Source organism: Pseudonaja textilis, chromosome 2 (genome assembly GCF_049901715.1).
Source record: "Pseudonaja textilis isolate UNSWEBS1 chromosome 2, rPseTex1.2, whole genome shotgun sequence".
NCBI lineage: Eukaryota > Metazoa > Chordata > Lepidosauria > Squamata > Elapidae > Pseudonaja > Pseudonaja textilis.
In genome coordinates, this window is record NC_141991.1 from 35,486,154 (window position 1) to 35,509,313 (window position 23,160).

The window sequence follows — 23,160 nt, forward strand, 5'->3', positions numbered from 1 at the left end:
TGCCTGACTTCAGCACTGGTGTGATGGCACTGGCATAATGTGCAATGTGGCCTCCTGCTGTGAGTGGTGGCACCGGCATGAGGTGCCACATGGCATCTGGCCATAGAAGTTGGGCAGTGGCATGACAGGTGTTGGGGTGTGGGAAGCCTGGCTGCAATGGTCCTAAGGTAAGCAAGACATTCCCCCAAAATAAGACCTGGTGCTTATTTTGGAGTCCAGAAGAAAATAAGACCGAGTCTTATTTCAGTGAAGCATAGTAGTAACCCCAGCTTCTAGCAGCAAGCCATTGTTTAGAATTTCAGGACGTTTCTCTTTAATTCGAGGTTGCTTCTCTTGTTGATTAGTTTCCATCTGTTGATTCTTGTCCTGCCTTCAAGTGCTTTGGAGAATAGTTCGACTCCTTCTTCTTGGTGGCAGCCCTCAAACATTGGAATACTACTATCATATCACCCTAATTATTCTTTTCATTAAACTAGACATACCCAGTTCCTGCATTCATTCTTTATATATTTTAGCCTTCATTGTTCCTGAGCTAAGTACAAAATGTTCTGATTGCTTTATTACAAATAGGAAGCTTAAGCCTAAATTACTGATCAATAATGCACTTGATTTATCATGGGACTAACATCAAGAAGGCAGAGAAATCAAAACTGGCCCTTCACTTGAGAGAGACCACCAGCTGCTCTGTAGCAAGGCAACCTATTGCTTTAACTGAAGCTAGCTCCAAATGAAAAGAAGAAGTTTTATTCTGACTAGCTCAAGGTTGACTCAGCCTTCCATCCTCCCAAGGTTGGTAAAATGAGGACCCAGATATAAGCTGTAAACTGCTTAAAGAGGGCTGTAAAGCACTGTGAGGAGGTATTACTATGTTTATGTGATATTAGATAAATCAGGAAAGACCCAGTTCATGCCTCTGTTGTGAACTTTACTGGTTAGTCTTAAGCAGGTACTGCTTTGTTAATTACCCACAGGCAAAATTCTTAGCTGTTTAAGCTCACTGATGGTTTTCCCCCTCACATCTGTAGTTTGTGGATAATTAGAGCTGATGTAAAGGTTGATACAACTAGCGAATGTGTGTGAAGCACTGTAGAAATTTCTTATTAAATTTTAAGATCCCAATTCAATTTCATTCAGTGCACAGTGGGAAGAAAAGAAGAGGTGCCAGCAGTAGGAGTCTCTAGCTTATGAAGTCATTAATGAAAAATGGCACCATAAAGAAAATGTTCAAAATGTCCTTTTAGTCCCAGAAATTATGGTGGCTTTGCTGTTTTTACTGAATGGTTTTCAGCAGATCAGGCCATTCCATTGAACTATACAGAGTAGAGGATTCCAATGAATGCAATACATATGGTTCAGTGGGCATTATTTCAGTGAGGAGATCACACACCATTTCCAGTCATCACTGTTTCACCCTACAGTGTATGTTAGCCAAGACTGATGCATTTCCCTGATAGGAACCATTTTATTTGTCCCTCTTAGTGTAAATAATGCAGACAATGTATCTGCCTAGTAAAAATTTGTAATAGGTGATGCTTCTGAGGATTAAAATGCTAGTCTTGAAGTCCTACTTTTGGGCAAAACTCCCAAAGTAAAATTTATTGAGAGGTAATTAACATGAAACACTAGAGCTTCAAAATCTTATGCTAAATGTAGATCTCTATAGTTTTAATACTAATGAAGAAATTGTGACTATTCAGGTCACATTCCTGTAAAGTGTGACAATGGGAGGTCCTGATATGGATTAGTTGAACTTGTGACTCAGAATGCACAATTCGTCAGGACACATTGCAGGTTACTAGTGTGGTTTTGGCATCCTTATCATATAATATCATGTCACAGTGGAGTTGGCTTCTTAACCTCAAATTTTTTCTACCCTCATCCTATTTTACAAGGTTCCTTACTGAAGAATTCATTTAAACTCTTTAAATAATATCATCATCTTGTAAGATCTTTTCTGAACATATTGAAATTTCACCGCCACTGGGCTGTGACAAATAGGCTATAGAGCAATACTCTACTTCAGCTATTGTTCCCCAGCAACTGTAATCTGGAAATTTTCTACTAAAATTTTAGTAGTAATATTGGGTGTTCAAAATCACTAAGTCTTGACGAGTCCTATCCTTAACAAGTTTTTCAAATCTCCTTTAAAAGTAATCCAACAACAATCCCCTGTTTGAGTTGTCATCATTTTTGTCTCAGAAAAAACATGCGCTCTAGCAAATTTTCAGTCTCAATATACATTTATCCATACACTCAAATGTTTTATTGTTTTAAAATATTTTAGTACTTTTAATTGTACTAGAGCAAGGGTGTCAAACTCAATTTAATTGTGGGCCACATCAAGGTTGTGTTTGACCTTGGGGAGGGCATGGCCAGCTCATGTCAGGGCACCTGTGATGGCCCGAGCACTCTGCCAGCAAATATGGGCTCCCAAGCTCTGTTTTCTGCTGCAATGGCCTCTTGCAACCCTCTGCCAATGAAAACAGAGCTCAGGACGGCTGCATGCAGTGCTCCTGAACTTGGTTTTTACTGGTAGAGGAATCATGGGCTAATCCTTCTCTGTTTCCAAGGCAGCCCCGCGGGCCAAATCTAAGCACCCTGCAGGCCCAATCTGGCCTGTGAGCCTTGAATTTGACACCCCTCTAATAGTGAAAGCACAAGGAAGGGGGTGGGGAGGAAGAAAGCAAGGTAAAGAAAAAGCAAAGAAATATTTAAATGAACTTAAACAGAAATTTAAACAAAAACACAAGAAAGCACAATATTACAAGCAAGGTGCTCTTCCATCAGCTGCTGGGAGCCCTATTTTAAGCAACAGAGATACAGCAAGACTCGTGATGCACAGCACTAAATGCTCATGCCAACATAGAAGCTCCATCTCAATGAGCAATTTTCAGGGCTTTTATTGAAATGTGCCTCAAAATTTCATGGCCTTGCTTTCATGACTACAAAACTGCTACAAAATTAGCTAGGTAACTCCTGAATGGGACTGAAAGTGTGATACTGAAATTCTCAACAGCTTTACTCTTCAGCAAGAGTGAAAGAAATAAGTGGATTCAGAAAGGTTATAATATTATAGTTGTTTTCTAATATGAAAAGGAAATCAAAATATGTCACTGACTGCTAAAAATATAATGATCTTCTGCAATGCCAGTTCACATGCCTTTTCCAGAGGTTGCTCACCAAATGGACATCTTCAATGGATTCCTCAAGTTAATTCTGTCCTGTGGAACAAAAACTTCCTTTTATCCGCTTTAAATCTTTTTTTCAGTCAACTTCATTGGCTGGCCCCTAATTAATATCATAAGACATAGAATAACAGAGTTGGAATTGATCTTAGAGGTCATCTAGTCCAAGCCCTGCTCAAACAGGAGAGCTTATATCATTGTAGACAAGTGACTGTCCAGTCTCTTCATGTAAGCTTCCAGTTAGAAAATTTCTCTTTAGTTCTAGGTTGCTCCTCTCCTTGATTAATTTCTATCCATTGTTTCTTGTCTTACCTTATCTGGGTTATAATTTTTGTTTGAGAAAAACACACACCCTATCTAGCCTATTTTGGCTCTCAATATTAATTAATGTATTTAAATATTTTAATACAGACAGGTACTCTAAATACCCAATACTTTCACACAGATACATTAAACTTTCAGTAATTATCCAGTGGTAAACAACATATTATTAGGTGAGATAAAATAAGAAATGCCATTTAAAAAAAAATCAGCAAAAATATAGTTGCATGGAGAAGGGTCAAGACACATTAATACTGGGGTGTAGGATAAAGGAAAGTCAATATGAACAATTCATTGCTTATTTACAGTGTTCAAATTCAAAGTAAGTAATTGCCTTTTAAAAAAATTCCTTAAGGAGGTCTGTCACTCTGACAAATTTTAACCAGAGTCTAAACAGTGTTAAAGTCAAAGGTAGATCTGCAGAGGATCTATATGCCTTTTAAATTAGTGATGTTTGTCTCCTAGATAAATAAATCTTTGTTAATCAGGATGTACCCACACACATAACAGTTTTCCCATTAATCATTGCAGCCACTGTAGTTTGTCTATCTATTTCACTCCCTTAGATTAATTAAGCAAGTATCTGTTTCACCATGGGAAAACAAAAAGAAGGCATGAGTATAGAACTTTCCTAAAATCCAATAGCTATCTCATTTTACTCTTCTTTTGCTCATTGTATCAGAAGGCATGATGGACTATGCCTGTAAACCCAAAAGAAATAAAATGTCAGCAGAGGCCCTCTTCTGGGAACTTGGTAATGATTAGCATTGTTCACGCTTCATAAATGATTTGGACGAAGTGCTTACATGATCATGAACACAGTACCTATCTTATTCATTAAAGCAGCTCAGGGTTTTTTTTTCCAAGATTTTCACACCAGCCTTGGGGAAAAAAATATATGCTATTGTTTTAAGAGTTGCATTAACTTTAACAAGCTGATTCCTCAGAGGGGCAGCTTCTTTCCTTCTGCTCACAAGTTGCGTTGCTTCCCTGAATACTAGAGAGCATTTCTTCTTTCTTCTAAATCATTTTTGAAGCATGTACAGCCTTAGTAATGATTTGGAGGAGGGATGTGCTTGGGGAAATGTTATGTCTTGTGGTTGCTGGTCACAAAGTAGCCTTTGCTAGCTACTGTCACTAGCTTGGGTAGAAGGCACTTTACTCAGAGAGAGATAAAGGCTAATTGGCTCAGCCTCACCCCTGAAGAGCAATAGGTTTGCTAAAGGGCCAGATCCACATGTCTCCACTGATTAATTCTAGCCATATTCCATTTAAAAGGAAAGCAGGTGCTTTCAATTCCCCTCCCCACTCCCCAAAGAGCAGAAAATTCAATGAAATTTTCAAAGGAAGAGTACAGAATGATTTTATTTCATCTTTCACTATGCAATCATTTTTCCCATTAAGAGATAGCGCACTGAAACAAAAAGATGTCTTAAGAACACTACACTGGATGGCATTCAGTCAATCCATATGAATGAAATGGAATCAAGTTGGGGTTCAAGCAGGGATGGGATCCGACCGGTATAATGGGATCCGACCGGTATATGCTCTGCATCACGTGAGCATGCACGAGTTGCATGAGTCGCACGAGTGCAATTTACGACCTGCTGAGCTGCCCGGACAGCTGAGCAGCGCTGCGTGCAAATGCGCAGCGGTTGGAAAACCCCCTCTTTCCTGCTTTTTCAACCGCAGCTGTATTGCGCAAAGCAGCTGCAGTTGAAAAAGCAGGAAATAAAGGTCAGGTAAGAGCCCGGGCAGGCGGGTGGGCCAAAACAGCAGCAGACATAGAACCGGTTCTATGTATGCTCTCTGTCTGCTGCTCTTCAGAACTACTGGTTCTATAAAGGTGGACAGAACCAGTGGAGTCCCACCCCTGGATTCAAGTGTGATTTTGACTGGAAGATTTATCCAAAATGCAGAACTGCCATCCAGAACTCCATAAAAGCTTCCAACTGGGAGAGTTTGGTATAGATTTAAGCCCTCAACAGCTTGATAAAATCTTATCAAGACCAGAAGAAAAAATGTATATCCAAAATTTATAAGTATCTTCTAAAATTTGATACAGAAGAGGAAGTAGTAAAACAGACTATGATAACATGGATGAAAAATTTTGGATATAACATTCAATTAGAGGATTGGGAAAGACTTTGGAGGAGAAATTATTAAATAAACAATGGCAGCCTTGTATAGGGAAAACCTTTACAAAATATTTTATCATTGGCATCTAGCACCATCGAGATTGGCCAAGATATATCCAAATTTGAGTCCAATATGTTGGAAATGTAAACAAACATCTTTCTTTCTTTCACATGTGGTGGTTGTGCCCCAAAGCAAAAAATTCTGGAATAAAATAAAAAATTGGTTGCAAGAAATAAATTAAAAAATAGAATTCAAACTGGAAATGTTTTTATTAGGGATAATTAGAGGTGAATATAAAAAAGAAATTGAATATCTCATAATACATATTCTGGCAGCAGTGACAATAACTTGTGCTCAAAATTGGAAAGCAGAGGGTAATCCCATGGATAATATGTTAATTTTAAAAATTATGGATTGTGCGGAAATGAATACGCTTACCATGGAGTTGAAAGAGAAAGAAAAAAGAGAATTCTATATGGTTTGGGATAATCTATATACTTGTTTAGATAACAAGATAAAATCTTATTAGGATCAAATAAAAAGAATATCTCTAAATTTTATAAATATTTATTGGAGGTAGAATTAGAGCAAGAGATAGTGAAAGGGAACATGATAATGTGGAGTAGGAATATTGGAAGAAGCATTACATTAACAGAATGGGAAAAGATCTGGAATAGAATCATTAAGATTACGAAATCTGCGGCGTACAAAGAAAATATGTATAAAATGTTATATAGATGGCACTTACCCCTTCGAGGTTAGCGAAAATGAACCCAAACTCTAGTCCAAAATGTTGGAAATGTAAAAACATAGAGGGAACCTACTTTCATATGTGGTGGACCTGTAAAGAAGCCCAGAAATACTGGCAAAAAATTAGAAAATGGCTGGAGGAGATAACCAAAGAACAAATTGAATACAAACCAGAGTTCTTCCTACTAGGGATCTCTGATAAACATTTTCCTAAAAAGACGAAATATATAATAATTCATATTCTAACTGCGGCCAGATTAGCATTTGCCCAGTGCTGGAAATCATCCCGTTTACCTACAGATCAATTGGTCATTCAGAAAATATGTGACTGCGCAGAAATGGACAATTTAACCATAGCTCTTAAAAATAAAGAGTCTTCAGCATTTGATAATAATTGGAATGCGTGGTATAATTGGTTATATCAGAGATAAACTGTTCAATGAGCATAAATAAGCATAAATAACCATAAATAGTGATAAGATGTGTATATTTAAAGTAAGGTAGGAGAATTGGATCTTGTAGACTGTCAAAAGAATATCTGTCTGGTTTTAACGTATTTTCTTTTTCTTCCGTCTCTTTGTTTTTTTCTCTCTTTTATACTTCTTTTTCTCCTTTTTAGATTCGCAAGACCAGCGTTTTTTTTTCTTTTCCTCTCTCTTTCTCTTCTTTCTTTCTTCTTTTTCTCTCTCTGTTTCTTATGTAATGTTGTTATGTTATTTTTTTAATTGTAAATTCAATAAAATTTATATATATAACAAGAATAATAGTTAATATATAATGTAAATATGAGTAATGTGTATATGTATATATTGATATGAATAATGGAAGATGGAAAAAACCAATGCTACAATGTATTGCAAAAAAAGTAAACATGATTTGTGGGTTTTTTTTAATTGTAAAACTTTAATATATATATATATTTTTTAAAGCTTCCAACTGGGGAGAAACCAGCTACTTTTCCCAGGACATCAACAACAACGTAGTTCTATAGGAAATTAAATCTCACCTCTCTCCTACAAATATGAAACATTCCAGGAAATATTAAACAGGCAGATCATTTCCCCTCAAAGAAAAGTAGAAACTCAGAGAGGCAGAAACTCAGCCCCCGCAACTTTGTTGATGGGCCATTAATGCCTGGGGCAGTCTATTCTTCATAACAAAGATCTACCTCCTTCAGGCAAAGCCATTTAATTGCCCTTCATTGCATCACCCACCAAGTTTCAACCAAACTTAGCACACAGACAACCTACAAAGCTAGCTATGACCTCTGACAGCAACCAATCAGGATACTCTTCCTGTACCCCAGGAAGTTCAAAGCCAGAGAGGATATAAAACCCAGGGACTCTCAGCACCTCTTCCCTTTTTCTTTGCCCAAGATCTCCAAGGCATGTGATCTTGTTCATCAATAAACCTTCTTTCCAAGCAACTTCCATGATTCCAGTGTCTTTTCCCCCACTTGGAACTGAACTCAGAAAGATATTTCTTCCAACAGTTCTTAAAGTAAGAAGATGCCAATCTAGATAGAACTGACTGAATTTAGATTTGGCTAAATTCATTCAAACACGAGTGATTTAAACTGTAAGTCTAAACCTTTGAATTTTATCCAGAAACCTACTGGAAGCCAATGCAGGACTCAAAGCAAGGTTTAATGTGCCATATAAAATGTGGACATCTGGATTTTGTACCAATAGTTGCCTTCTGGGTGTTCTTCAACATCAGCTCACTGAAATAATCCAGATGAGTGGTCATGTCAAGGATGTGAAATATTGAAGCAACACTCTCTCATTCCAGACAGACCCACAATTGGTTCACAAATTCAGCTGGACAAAGGTCCAACTATGATATCTACCTACTCAATTTATAGCAGAATTCTTTTTCTGGGACCACCTCCAAGTTAGAGGCTGTTTCCCATTACGAGACAATGTTCTCAAAGAGCCGCAGTGCACAAAGATAAATTCTTCCTTTCTTGAGATAACTTCATCCCATTTCATCCTATTCAGGTTCCGATACTTTCAGATATGAAAACCAGAGTTTATATCAGCATAGCCCAGGTTAGCAAACTATAGTTCGTATCATCAATATATTGTTCATAACATAATCTGAAGTTTGGATCTGAGTTTGAATCCCTCTCCCCCAGTGGCGGTATTCTACCATTTCAGCCCAGATTAGGTGAACCAGTAGTAAAAAAAAAAAAACAGGTACCGGTATTTTTATTTCCTCCCAATGATCAGCTGTTCCCATGATCAGCTGTGTCAGGATCCTGCTCGCTGTCTTACTGCTTCACCCAGGAGGCTTCCCTGAGGCCCAGGAGGCAAAAAGGGATATGGGTGTGCGTGTGCTGTGTGCCCCCGTGCTCCATTTTTTGTTTCCTGGGCCTCAGGGAAACCTCCTGGGAGCAAAAACAGCCTCCCAGGAGGCTTCCCTGAGGCCCAGGAGACAAAAGAAACAAAAGCGGAGGGGAGGGGGAGGTTGCTGCAAAAAGAAGAAGAAGAGAAGACATGCCCACCAAGTCACATGGCCACACCCATCTAGCCGTACCCACCTAGCCATGCCCACAGAACTGGTAGTAAAAATATTTGCATTCCACACCTGCGCTCCCCTGTCCCCACAAATAGCTAGTTAGGTGAAACAAAAGGTTTTATTTTTCAGCAAATCTGCAAGCTAAAGATAGGTTGTGGGTGCTATGTATCTGCTAATGCCCTACAGCATATCCTTCCATTTTGGCTTGATCTAGGACATTTGTTCTGCTTCTATCAAGATGAATCTAAATTTCGCTAAATCTTTATGCTTCTGTGAAGTCTTCTGTACTTTCCATGGGGTGCAATTGATAAACAAGTCAGCATAGGATATCAGCAGGCGATATATCCAAACCTCTCAATTCTTTGCTTCTGAATGTTATCAGCTACCATGAGCTGGTTGTAGCACCATTGTTTCATTTTGTGTTTTGTCACAGATTTAATATATAGCATAGGCAATGGATTTTGAAAACTCCAAACTTTTTCAAAACTTTCTAAGGTAAGATTGAGATTCTGCACTACACAGCAACTTGGTAGTGTTAATGACTGATGGATATGCATTTGGGGAACAGCACTTATGCTGTTTTTTTTTGTTTTTGTTTTGCCAGAAGCACCATGTCAGTGCTTTGACGACTAAGAAAGCTTGGCCAATTTGACTTTTGATATTGGCTCCAGTGCCTATTTTCTCTTCTTGGACAACTGAGCCAAGGTATTTAAATCATTCAACTTGCTCAAATGTGAGCTTTCTCAAAGTGGATCTTTGCCCAAGAGTAAATGCATGATAGATCTGATCAAAACACATAGTTAAAGTACCACAGCTTCAAATAAAATATGATTTCTTTCATTTTCCAAAATTACTGACATTACTTCGAAGCTATGTTGTTGGCTCTGGTTAGAAGCTGAGCCAATTCTTTTTATCTCAGTCGTGGTACATTTAGCCCCGTTGTAAAACCAGCATTTATAATGCTGCAGTTCTACGAACCTTACTGATAGATTTTGGAGGTGTTTTTTGTTCTTATTCTAGTCTGTCTTTTCCTTAAGATCTAAAAGAGTAGACAGCTCTCTTAGATGTCACTCACTGACACACACATACCCTTCTTGAAGTAGTTTGATTTGTAGTGCTAAAAATACCATATGTGTACTGCAGTGGTGAGATTCAATTTTTTTAACTACTGGTTCTGTGGGCGTGGCTTGGTGGGTGTGGCAGGGGAAGGATACTGTAAAATCTCCAGTCAGACGTGGGATTTACCTGTTTTTTGAGCTACTCAAAATTTCCTCTACCGGTTCTCTCTGGTCACAACCTGCTGCATACCACCTCCGGTGTACTGTCATCTTAGGAATTGGTGTAATGCTTAAGCAATGAGGCTAGATGATCAGGAGTCATCTAGTGCCATCTTGTCCACAAAACCAAATTGGATAACTTTGGGCAAGTTACTGTCTCTTAGCCATAGGAAGGAGGAAATGGCAAAGCAATTCTAAAATCTTTCCAAGTAAACTGCAGAGACTAGTGCAAGCAGCCACCAGGAGTCAATACTGACTTGAAGGTACCAAATAGTATTTGTCATCTCACCTTTTGACTGCCATTTCCAGTTTTTCAAAAATGTGTCATACCGGTAGTTTTTGACTTACTACCCTAATTGAGCCCAAATTTTTTTGTAGTTCAGTGAGATATTTGTTAAGTGAGTTTTGCCCCATTTTTCTTGCCACAGTTGTTAAGCGAATCCCTGCAGCTGATAAATTAATAACCCTGTTGTTAAGTGAATCTGGCTTCCCTATTGACTTTGCTAGTCAGAAAGTTGCAAAAGGTGACCCTGGGACACAGGGTCATAAATGGGAACCACTTGCCAAGCATCTGGATTTTGATCACATGACTATGGGGATGCTGCACAGGTTGTACCTGTGAAAAACGGACATAAGGTCACACTTTTCAATGTTGTTGTAATTTTGAACAGTCACTAAATGAAATGTTGTAAGTCGAGGACTACCTGTACAGAGTTCAAAACGTGAATCAGACCTTCATGATCCCATGATATTTAAGACCTTCTCTCCTTCTTTCTGGAACATTGCTGTCTAAGAAACTTGTGGGTGGTCCATGTCCCAATTTATGTCTCATGTCTCATGTCTCATGTCTCTTCTCTTCTCTTCTCTTCTCTTCTCTTCTCTTCTCTTCTCTTCTCTTCTCTTCTCTTCTCTTCTCTTCTCTTCTCTTCCCTTCCCTTCCCTTCCCTTCCCTTCCCTTCCCTTCTCTTCTCTTCTCTTCTCTCCTCTTCCAGGCTTCAGTTTCCTAATGTGCTTTTCAAAGAGAAGACTGACTTGATAGCTTTTATATATATGAGCTATGACATTTAGTCTCAACCAGGAATGCACTTCAACTGGTATAATAACTGGATTGGTGAGCGCACACATGCTCCACGTTTAAAAAAACTAATATTCATCTTCAACTGCAGGGGAAGAAAACAGCCAAGGTGTGGCAAACTGCTCTGCCACATGAATCAGCTGTGCTCTAACAAAAAGACATAAAGCACAAGAAAGAGCAGGAGCAGGTGGGCAGGCCCACATGCTCATTGGAGAGAACTGGTTTGGAGCCAGCTGATTGTTGGAACAAGGGGTTCACCCAAACCGGTCCGAACCAGGAGAATCCCACCCTGGTCTCAACCATTTACTTTCTTAGTATCTGGAACATTTTAAAAAGGAGGAGGAAATGCTGTGCTACAGCTACAAATTAGAACTGCAAAAATAATTGTCTATTTCCAACTTTAAGGTTGGTAATTTGAAACTTGTGGCTTTGACTTGCTTTTCATTATTGAATGACATCTAACACAATGCAACTTGGATCTATTTTCTTTTCATGAAAGGGAAAGAATAAAAGTGGAAATGCTGCTAAGGTTCGGTGTAATCTTTTATGGGACTGTTCAGTGGCTTTGTTAACAATTACAGGGAGAAGAAGGTCGTGGCCTCAAATAGATTTGAAATGATTTGCTGGCATTGCTTTAAAAAAGCGAGAGAAATAGGAGGCAAGGAATGAGTGGAAGAAAAATAAAAGTAGATTACACGGGAAGTATATTGGTATGAGGCATGTTTTCTTGTATATTATTATCATGATCATAATCATCATTATTACTTCTTTAGCACTTTGCAGTTTACTTAATTTGTCTCGCAGAAAATATATTCAAAATTCATTAACTCCCATGAGGGAGTGCTTGAAATATAGCAAATATTGAACAATACTATGTCAAAATGAAGGTCACCGTCTTAGAATTCCCAGATTTTGTTAAATTTGAGACAATTGTTCAAATCACTCTGATCACATGGAATGACTCTGATTGTCTTCATTCTTTAATTTTGATCGTGAACCTGCCATTTTTTCTGCTTCTATAACTTGTCCTTAATGGCTTTGGATAAGCCCTCCTCTTTTGCAGCTGCAGAATAAAGAATTTTTGGAGTACTATTGATCTTTATGATATGGCTAAATTAAAGCCTTGGGGGGTGTATAATTGCTGATGTTGCCATAAAATAAAATATAGGATTATGTAAAGACTGATTTTGCCTGAAAGCAGGGAACATAAGCATAAATAAGGAAAAGACCAACAGAGTGAAAGTTGAGATAAACTGAAGACAAATGGGCATTTAGGTATCAAAATGGACTGGAATTGAACACTTTTAAGTCAGAAGAATATCACTTTTACTACTCAGTTTACTACTGAGTAAATTACTCAGGACATGAAAAATAAACTCGGAACATTATTGCTTTCAAAGTCAGGCACACATAACCAGACTCAAATTATCATATTTTAGGCACATTATGCAAAGACTTAGCTGTCTTGAGAAGAGGAGAAATAGCATCAATATGGATGGATTCAATTACAATGATGATAACTACTGCTGGAAGATCTGAAGAACCAGATTGGGATAAATCACCCAGGACAAAATCTATCTATGTGGTTGCTAAGAATCAACACCATCTTGATGCCACATAACCAGTCAGGCAAGCAAAGTTTCTTTCCCTCTTGTCAGACAAACAAACAAACACATAAACACACACACACATACATAAAAAACTATGTTTTTCCCCCATTTGTCTCAGTGGTGGTATTCAGCAAGTCTGACCAGTTCTGGAGAACTGGTAGCAGAAATTTTGAGTAGCTTGGAAAACCGGAAAATCTCACCTTTGACTGGCTCCACCCCATCTATTCTCTGCCTCCCGAGTCCCAGCTGATTGGTGGGTCTTCTTTTGTTGCCCTGCACAGGAGAATGGAGCTGGAAATCAGGTTAGTGGGGTGGGGAGGGAATGGGGATTTTGCAGTATCCCTCCCCTGTCATGCCCACCAAGCCATGCCCACCAAGCCACACCATGCCCACCAAGCCATGCCCACAGAACTAATAGTATTTTTTTTTGAATCCCACCACTGATTTGTCTGCATTCTTACAGCATAACATTGCAACAAAGAGTCATTCTAGATTCTGTTCACAAAAAATTGAGAAACTGCCACTTCTTTAAAATAGTATAAAATATAATATTGGCGAGTGCCTCTCTTTCGTTCAAACTATACCAGCCACCAACATTAATAATAGGTGCATTGACTTAATGCTGTGGAATATATTCTGAATTTTGAACGCAGGACATGTTTGGAATAACTGTAATGTAAAGGCTATCAAGAAAAAGGAAAGTGAGCCTATCTTTTGCCTTTATTGACTTTCCTTGGACCACCTTCACACCCAAAAGATGAGCATCTGCTCAGAAACATGGTTGTACTTACTCTCCTAGGGTTCCAGAAAGCCATTAATACCTGCATCTAGTCCTATCTTATATATTGGTTTGGCTCATTTTATTTATTTTTGTACTGTTTATTATTCTAGCTGTTTTACTCAGCTGCTAACTTTATTTGCAGATTATTTATTTGGAAATTGGTTTTACTATTATTTTATTTCGTAAGCTGTCCAGATTCTCTTGGACAGGATGAATTTAATAAATATAATTAAACAAAACTATTAAATAGTTAAATTAAATTAAACTCTCCTATGGGGCACACTGGCACACGTATAGCAAGAAAGTAAAGGACTTGTCTCAGTTATAAATCAAGCATGATTTCCATTCTACATAAATATTTTTTTCAAAGTTCAGGATTGGCAGTGTGACATTTTATTGCTTTTACTCAAAGTGAAGAAGTGGCTTGCACATAAAAAGAGTCTTCAGCTACTTCTGTCATAGGAAGTGATGTCCATTCAATCTCCCATCCTTCTGAGGTCAGCAAAATGAGGATCCAGACTGTTGGGCGCAATATGCTGACACTGTAAATTGCTTAAAGTTTGATGTAAAGCACTATGAAGTGGTATATAAGTCTAAGTGGCATCTCCCTCCCTCCCTCCCTCCCCCCTCTCCCCCTCTCTCCTCTCTATCACACACACACACACACACACCATCTGTTTACCATCTATCTATCAAATTTAAAACTGCCATTTCCTTCACAGAGCAAATCTTAGCATCAGTTTAGAGCATGCAAAACATTAATGCTGCTATACTCTTTAAGTAAAACATTTTTGTGTGTGTGTGAAGGGAACTACATAGTTGAATTGTGAAGGCATGGACCATACATCCATTCTTATTCAGGCAATTGTGTGGAGAAAAGGTCAGAATATCATTCTTTATGTCTCTATTATTATAGACTGCTCTACATAATTGAAACATTGGAGATTCATGTACACATTCTCTTTAAGCTTGGGGAAAATAGCAGAGTGATGGATACAATGGAGAAGGAAAGACAAAAATATGTTGGTCCACCATTTCTATAATTATATACTATAAATAATTTCATACAGGGGGTCAGATTTCATTGGGCACCATCCAAGGGTGTGATTCAACCTATGTAACAACCAGTTTGCTGAGGATTTGCCAGTAACCTTATTCTGTAAGCTGAACAAACTGCATACTGATCAGAATTGTAAGACCGCTTTGTGGAAGTTTAGGGTTGCCTTTGAACCCTGCATAGCATTGGGAATTGCTAATATTCAAATAGTAGTAAATGAACTAAACATTATTTTACTTCATTTACATTTAATTAAAAATAAATAAAGATAGTATGTTCACTTTCCAGTAATGTATTTAATCATTGCTGTTCCTGTTACATCAACAAATACAATGTGTATAAAAAATAATTGGCGGTCTCAGGGTTTACATCCAAAACTTTGTAGACCATATAGTTGTAAAAATATAGTAAAAATTAAAAGAGAGAGTCAATCAGTCAGTCAGTCAGTCAATCTTCAATCAATGTTTAAGTTTGGAATAATAGTTTTAAAGCTTTTTTTTTCTTGCTATGCTTTTTATCCTTACAAGAAAATCTTGTAGGATTTTAAAGGGGCAATCCATGCCAAATTAATTCTCTGACAGTTAATTAGGCTAGAAGTCAGAAAACTTTCCCATAATTTTGCAAAGAAAATTGCATAGACTGTAGTCACTAGGAGCTGAGCTCACTTGACAGTACTTTTAAAATGAAATGGTAGAATTTTATTTCATACCACTTCATATCTATGGTGAAGGATAAACACATACACACAGGGAATATTGTGTGTGCATTCACCCTCCCACTATACAATAGATATGAAGTAATATGAAATAAAAATTTACCTGTAAAGCTGCAGCTATTGAAATTCCATGCTGAGCATGCTGTTTTCACTGAAAACACATATGCAAGTCTTTCTCTCAAGCTCCTCTATGACCAATGAGATTAATAATTGAGTCGTGGTGGCACAGTCATTAGAATGCAGTATTTCAGGCTGACTCTGTCCACTACCAGGAGTTTAATCTTGACTGACTCAAAGTTGACTCAGCATTCCATTCTTCTGGTAAAATGTGGTAAAATATTGTTGGGGCAATATGTTTACTCTACAAACTACTTAGAGAGTGCTGTAAAGTACTATGAAGCAATATGAAGTGTCATATAAGTCTAAGTGCTATTGCTATTGCTAATTCTGATAGTTATTTATTAAAGACTGATTCTACTATTAATAAATTTTGACTATCCCCTGGATATTTCAAAGTTAAATTATTAGTGCTTTTTTGCACAATATGAAGCATGTTCTATTAATATCTAAAAAAACCTTCCTTCTTATTAATATCCCATCTTTGTTATTTTTAGAAATAACTCAAGGTGGCAAGCATATTGAACACATTTAAATTTTAATATTTTGTTTTTATTTCAAAGTTATATATTTTCATTTTTAAATATTTTTATTTTTAATACTAGGAAAATTTTCAAGTTGGTCATGAAACCAATAGCCACCCTCTGTTGCTCATCTTTTTTATTAATTGTCATCTTGAGCATCCCATAATGTTATGTGCCAAACCAAATGAGTATTATAGTCATCATAATACATTTAAAGCATCCTTCCGCAACAATACCAAGACGGCTTAAAGTAAAAGAAAGTAGGATAAATAATAACTTTCCAACTTGAAGATGTCTGGGGAAATGATCAATAGAAGCAGTTTCACATTATCTGCATTGATACGTTGAAATTGTTCCAAAGCAGGTTGCACCTGTTCTTGCAATTACCTTCTCTTTCACTAGTTTTGCAATCCTGAGAACAAGAACTTCATTTAATTTCTTGCTGAGCACTGCAAGTCATGAACTAATAGTTGTTCCCTCCTTCCCATTCTGTGCAAAAGGGAAATTATGTACAGACCGCAATCATATACACAGAATTCTTTCATGTTGTATGCATCTGTCTGGTGGAGAAGAAAAAGGGGGAAAAAAGTTCCAATAGATGCAGCTGCAAAACCAGGGAAGGAATTTTCCCTTTAAAAACCTGTTAAGATGGCTAGTTGCTGAAAAAGGTGGAACAGATGACGACGATGATGATGATGATAATAACAACAACATTATGTAAAAAATATGCCCTACCTGTATTTGAAAAGTCATGGGAACATAAAGTGGAAAAAGTTGTTGAAAATGAGACAGTGAAGATCTTGTGGGACTTTCGAATACAGATGGATCATCATTTTGAACACAACATGCCAGATATTATGATTGTCAAGGGCCGAATTGCACAATTTATTGATATCGCTGTACCAGAGTTGAAGAAAAAGAACTGGAAAGAAAAATCATGAAATATCACAACCTGGCCATTGAAACTACTCAGTTATGGATGAAACATGAAATATGTACTTATTATCATTTGGGTACTTGGTACCATGTGCAAGAATTTTACAAAGCACATCAATAAATTGCAGCTTTCTGCAATAACATCAGCGGAACTGCAAAAAACTGCGCTACTCGGAACATCACATATTATAAAAAGATACTTGGTTGATATCTAGGATGCTGCCAGCAACCAGTCACTGGTATTTGTGATACATTTTTAAATGTTCAGTTGATTGAGTTTCATGTTTAATGAATAAAAGAGATAATAATAATAATAATAATAAACCTAGAGTGCCCGTATCAACCATTAGCACCACTCAATTATATTTGTGATATATTTTTAAATGTTCAGTTGACTGAGTTTCTTGTTTAATGAGTAAAAGAGATAACAATCATAAAAATAATAAAAAATAATTTTAACATAGCTTCAGATATGTAACTCAACCCAGCCAGAAATAAATTGATTCAGCTCTTCCACATAGCTGAAACTTTGGGATTATTATTACAACTGGTTTCATATTAGTGCAGATTTCTTGTCCCCTCTGTTTTACTTATTTGTTTGTTTATTTATCATATTTCTTAACCACTCTTTTCCCTCACAGAGGGGCTCTGGGCAGTGTACCATTTAATTAATATAATAAGACATTAAAAACCAAATAATTGAAGATTATTTTTTTTTAAATGTAAAACATCATAAAATTACAAAAAAAAAACCCTAAGAGTTCCAAGGTGGAGAGACTATGAGTTCTTAATATAGGTGGGGGGAAGGAGTTCTCATGGGACCAACCAGCTCTTTGGCTTTGTGGGCCCCTGTATCCCCCTTGCAAGGCTACATAGCCAGGTTTTATGTCCTATAAAAGAATATGAATTAGCTCTAAAGTAGGGGTGCCCTACTAAGAAGATATTCTTAATCCTGCAAAGCAAACTACCCATAAGAAGGATGTGAGCAAAGAACCTTCCCTCAAGATATAAGACAAGGGTAGATTGAAATAGGAACATATTTTCCAAAAACAAAACCTGCTATCTAGGATTTTAAAATTAAGAGAAACATTTTGAATTGTAAATAAACAGGCAATTGGTAAAATATGTTTCCACTTGGCTATATCAGTTAATATTCGGTGCTTATTGAGATTAATAGATCATTACAGCTATGCATATTGTTTCTGAATACACTATCTCACCCTTAATACTATTGATAATTTTAAAAAAACTGGTTGTTTTTATTGTATTGTCTGGTTTTGACTTCCTTGATGTGAAAAACACAGATGAGTTGTTAAACATATGTGAGGCCTAATATCAGGTATGTAGAAGATTCTCAGCTAGGTGAATGACAGATTCATTAGAATATTATTTATTTGGAAAAGTTAAATATCCTTTATATGATCTAATGTGCATTTAGCACTTCCTTCGCCAAGATTCATAGTGTTTAATGAACTTGCCCAAAACATCATTTTTATATTGCCTAAAAAGGAAAGACAGATTTGGTTGAAGAAAACTTATTCTGAAGATAATTTGTGTAGTTGGTGGGAGGTAAGAGCAACCTCATGTTATTTGGCCAATTAATCAATCAGAAAGGAAGCCATGTACTGTACATCTCTACAGTTTCAAGAAAAAAAATGGAAAAAAGCTAGTTTCACTTTGGTAGTTTTTTGGAAGACTTTCATTGAAATACTACATAAAAATATTAATTGTGAGTAATCTCAAGATATTTTGGTTTATAATGCCCAAAGTAATATCCTTAACTTCCATTTTTTCATAATTTTAACATGTTATTCCAGGAATGTAAGATGAACTTTAAAATTAAATCTAAATGGTATGAATTAAAATAATTAAATAGAATACATTTTCTGCTATAAATAGAAAAAGAAAGACAATTTGCTACATTTCTAAAGGGAACTGAAAAGAAAAATATTTTCCAAATATTTCTACTTACATTCAGTGAAGTGCTATTTTGCCTCCTCCGGAATACCAATTTTTCTTTCATTGTTTCACATACATGAACAAGAATCATAATCATCACTCATTTTTAATTAAGAAGAGCTGAACTTCCTCTCACTTCTTGTAATGGGTCCTCTTATTAAAGAAAAAAATGGTCCCAAAGAAGAAATTTAGAAACTATTTATTCCCTGGATATCACAATGCTACTACCTATGCCCAGTCTTACCTTTTACTGGGTGCTGTATTGAATATTATGGAGAACACTGATATGACCTTACACTTTGTCTTTCCCAAATGATGCCGGCTGAGATTGGTATAATGTAAGAGTTCACAGCCATTCAACCTTCTCAGTCAGACTCCTTCTGAAAGTATACACTCATCTCCTTCATTTGTTTTGTGCATCATATACATTACAGCCTCTTTGGGGAAGAGGACTTGTCCTTTATGAGTTTTCTTTTGAAGTGAATACAAAGCACACCCTTAGGATAAACAGAGTTATTAATATTCATGGGAGACAGGGAGTATTCGATTCCCGAGGCCTTCTTAAGAATAGGCTAATAATCTGATAGGAAAGAGGGAAGATAGGAGAGGAAACAAACAATGGCTTTCAGAGCTATGATTAAAGCCTGTGTCCCTGAAATAGCTTTACACAAATGCACGCACATACACACACACACACGCATGCACACACACAAAAGAACACATACCCAGAACATTTTGCTTTCTAGCAGTTGAATAACAGGACAATGCAAAAGATAAAACCATTGTATTATTAATATTGTTTTTCTTTTTTTTCTCTTTGTTATTTTCAAAATGAACTTTTGACTCTTTTATGATGTTACGAATTTTAAATTTGAGACTGAAAAAATTGAGAAAAGTCCAGATTAATATAGTTTCTTGTGATCAATTAAGTTTATCCATTTCAGAATTGGGATAGAATATAAACCAGAAGAAGAAGTTTCAGCTGAATTGATTGGTTGATTGATTGCTGTACCTAAATCCGTCTACTTTGCTGCTGGTTATTCTCACATTTTCTTCCCTTTCCTTTCCTTCCACATTTCCCAGCATTAAAGTCTTCTACAGAATACTCTTGCAGAGTATGTTTGAAGTAAGAAGATTTGAGCCTGGTCATTTGTACCTTGAGTGACAAATCTAGAATGATTTCTACTGGTTTGTTTTCTTGAGTGTCTACGCTGTCCTCAGGAGTCTTCTCTAACAACTGAAGTTCAAATGTATCAGCACTCTTCCTATCCTGCTCCTTCAATGTCTAACTTATGTTGAAGAGCATAACAGGGAATACACCAGCTTGCATGGTTCTGAACTTTCTGGTATAGAACATTCATGGTTGATCTACCAACTGCTAATCTGTGACATATTTCTTGACTGCTTGTTCCTTTACTGCTGATGGTTGATCCTAAAAGGCAGAAATTATCTACCCCTTCAATATCCCGATAGTCAGTTTTAAGGCTGGTTGTCATTAGTTTGGTCTCTTTATGGTTAATTTAGTTCCAGGTATTGGAATGTAATTGGACATCTTCCAATTGGCCACTATGCCATTCTCCAGATTTGTTGGCATTTCTTCGATACAAACTTGAACTGATTCTTTTTCTGCTGCTTACTACATTTCAGTGGGTTCCTGTAGACTTTTAACTTGGTAATGACCAACGTATTTCTATCTTCTAATACCAGAAATTCTTTTTTTTTCCAAAAAGTTTTTTTTATTTTTAATCTTTTACATCACTTTTAGTGAACAGCGTGTTTCCAGGTTTTTACATTTCCATACAAATATGACCATAGTTATGTATCTATTTCACGTATTCAATTTCTTATCATATCATTACATTTCCATTTTCTATAAATTTTCAAAAATATTCTTATATTTTAACTTTTATTTTATCTGATTCTAATTCATATAACTTATTCTATTTTTCTTTAATTATACTCTTATCTTCTTTATATAATATCTTAAAATGCTTTATTTCTTGTTCTATATTCACTATGTTCTTATGTTTTTATCGGTCATATTTGCCATTCCATCACATATTCTTAGTTCATTGTTCAATAAATTCCATCTTAATATTAATAATTCTTAATATTTCCCCCTTAATTAGCCATTTGAGTGCACCACCTTTTTATCTTAAACATCCTTTAATTTACTCCTCTTTATCTCATACTAAAAATTACCATAATACATTTTTAATTATCAGCTAAATATTACATATCACATATACATTTTAAGTTGGATTCCACATGGTATTCTTTTCTTTGTTCTAAAACATTTATTTTTTCTAGTACATTAATCTTTCCATCTAATTAACGGAACTGATATTTATCTCTTTAGTACAACAATTCATTTTAACTATATTTTTCTTTTCATTTAATGCAGTTAACATTCTTATTATATTAGCAATAATTTTTGGAAAATAATCAAATAAAACGATTGAAATAAAAAATAAAACCATGAATTCCATTCACTCCATTTTTTACAGTCTTATACCTCTCTATAATACTTTAATCTTTTCAGCTGAGTAAAGGAACTGATATTTACCTTTTAAGTACAATGTTTCATTTTAGCTATATTATTATTTTTGTTTATTGTAATTAATATTCTTATTATATTAGTAGTCATTCTTGAAAAATAATCAAATAAGACAGTTAAAATAAAAAATAAAAACTTCAGTTCCAATCATTCCATTTTTTACAATCTATATTTTTATATCTATTTAACTATTACCTTGTAGAATCTCCCCCTTTTTTCCCCAATTCTCCCATTATCTCTAAGTCTTCTTGCCATATGTCTCTTTTTCATTCTTTTTAGCTTTCTATATTCTTTTCTTTTCTGGTCCTTTCCCTTATTCCACTTTGTCTTTGCTCCTTTGTTTTTTATTTTTCCCCTCCATTTCTGACTCCATTTTTATCCCCCTCCCTCTTTTGTACCTTCTCCTGTATTTCCCCTTTCTGCTGTTTCTTTTTTCTTCACTTGACTTTCCTAACCCTTATCTCTTTAATTATCCCCTCAAAACTTCAATTTTTAATTCCCATGCTTCCCCGCCGCCATTTCAATGTTCATTGTTCCATTTGTTTATTTAAGCTGGCCCCTTCTTTAATCAACTCCTCCCCTTCTGGTTCTTCTTGCTTGTCCTTGTTCTCCAATGATGTCATTTCTAGCATTTCAAAGCAATACTGCACAATTCTTTTTTTCCCCATATCATTTTCTTTATGCTTCTTAAGTCCGATTTTAACTCCACAAAATATTCTGCCATTTTTGTGCACCTCTTTCAAATTTAATTTTCCTTTTACCTCTTTCTTCAGTAATTAAATCCAGCCCAGTTATTCAATAATTAACTTAATCCAGCTTCTAACCATCCACTTCTAATAAATCCTATTTCAGATTTCCAGGGCCAAAATAGTCAAGTGTTCATATAGTTTGTTGTTAAATTCCTTCTGTTGAGTTTTAAATTTTCTTCAAAGTCACCTAATATTCCCAGGATTCAGACTTTTTTCTTCTTCCTCTGTAAAATAATAAAATTCACTTTTCAGGGTTTTATATCACCATGTTTCAAGAATCTTCTTGCTTTGTAGCAACCAGATACTTTTAAAAAAGAGTGATTGCTCTCTGTTATGCCAAGTTCCACTTTTTTTTCCACTTTCCTTTCTCTTTTAAGGCTTTTTGATTAAAAAGAAAAATCCAATAAATCCAATTATTATATATTTTTTTTCCTTTTGGCACCTTCAAGTTCAGCTTTTAAATGTGCCCATTTAGTGCCAATTGTATAATTTAATATAATCCAGTTATGCAAATGTTTCACTTTTTCAATTTGTCTTTTACTGTTCAAAGCACTTTCACCTGTCTCTAATTTCCCCCCCGCCACTTCCTCTGGTCTCCACTGTTCCAATTTTTTAAATTTTTAAGTCCGGGGTAACTTATATTCAGATGTTGTGCCCCATTTGCCTGGTCTCCACATTGTCCACTTCTTTTCTGCTCCTGCATAATCTTTGTCCTGGAAAGGTCTCCTTCTTCAGGGTGGCCATATTTAGCCACCATTGCAGCCTGTCTTTGGGGGGAATTTACCTAGCCAAGGAGGGGAAATGCGGCTCCCCTTGACCTGACAGGTAGTTTCCTCCTTCTTCCCCACCCCTCCAAGGTGGTTCTGGCCTCGTTTGGAGCCCTCTAAC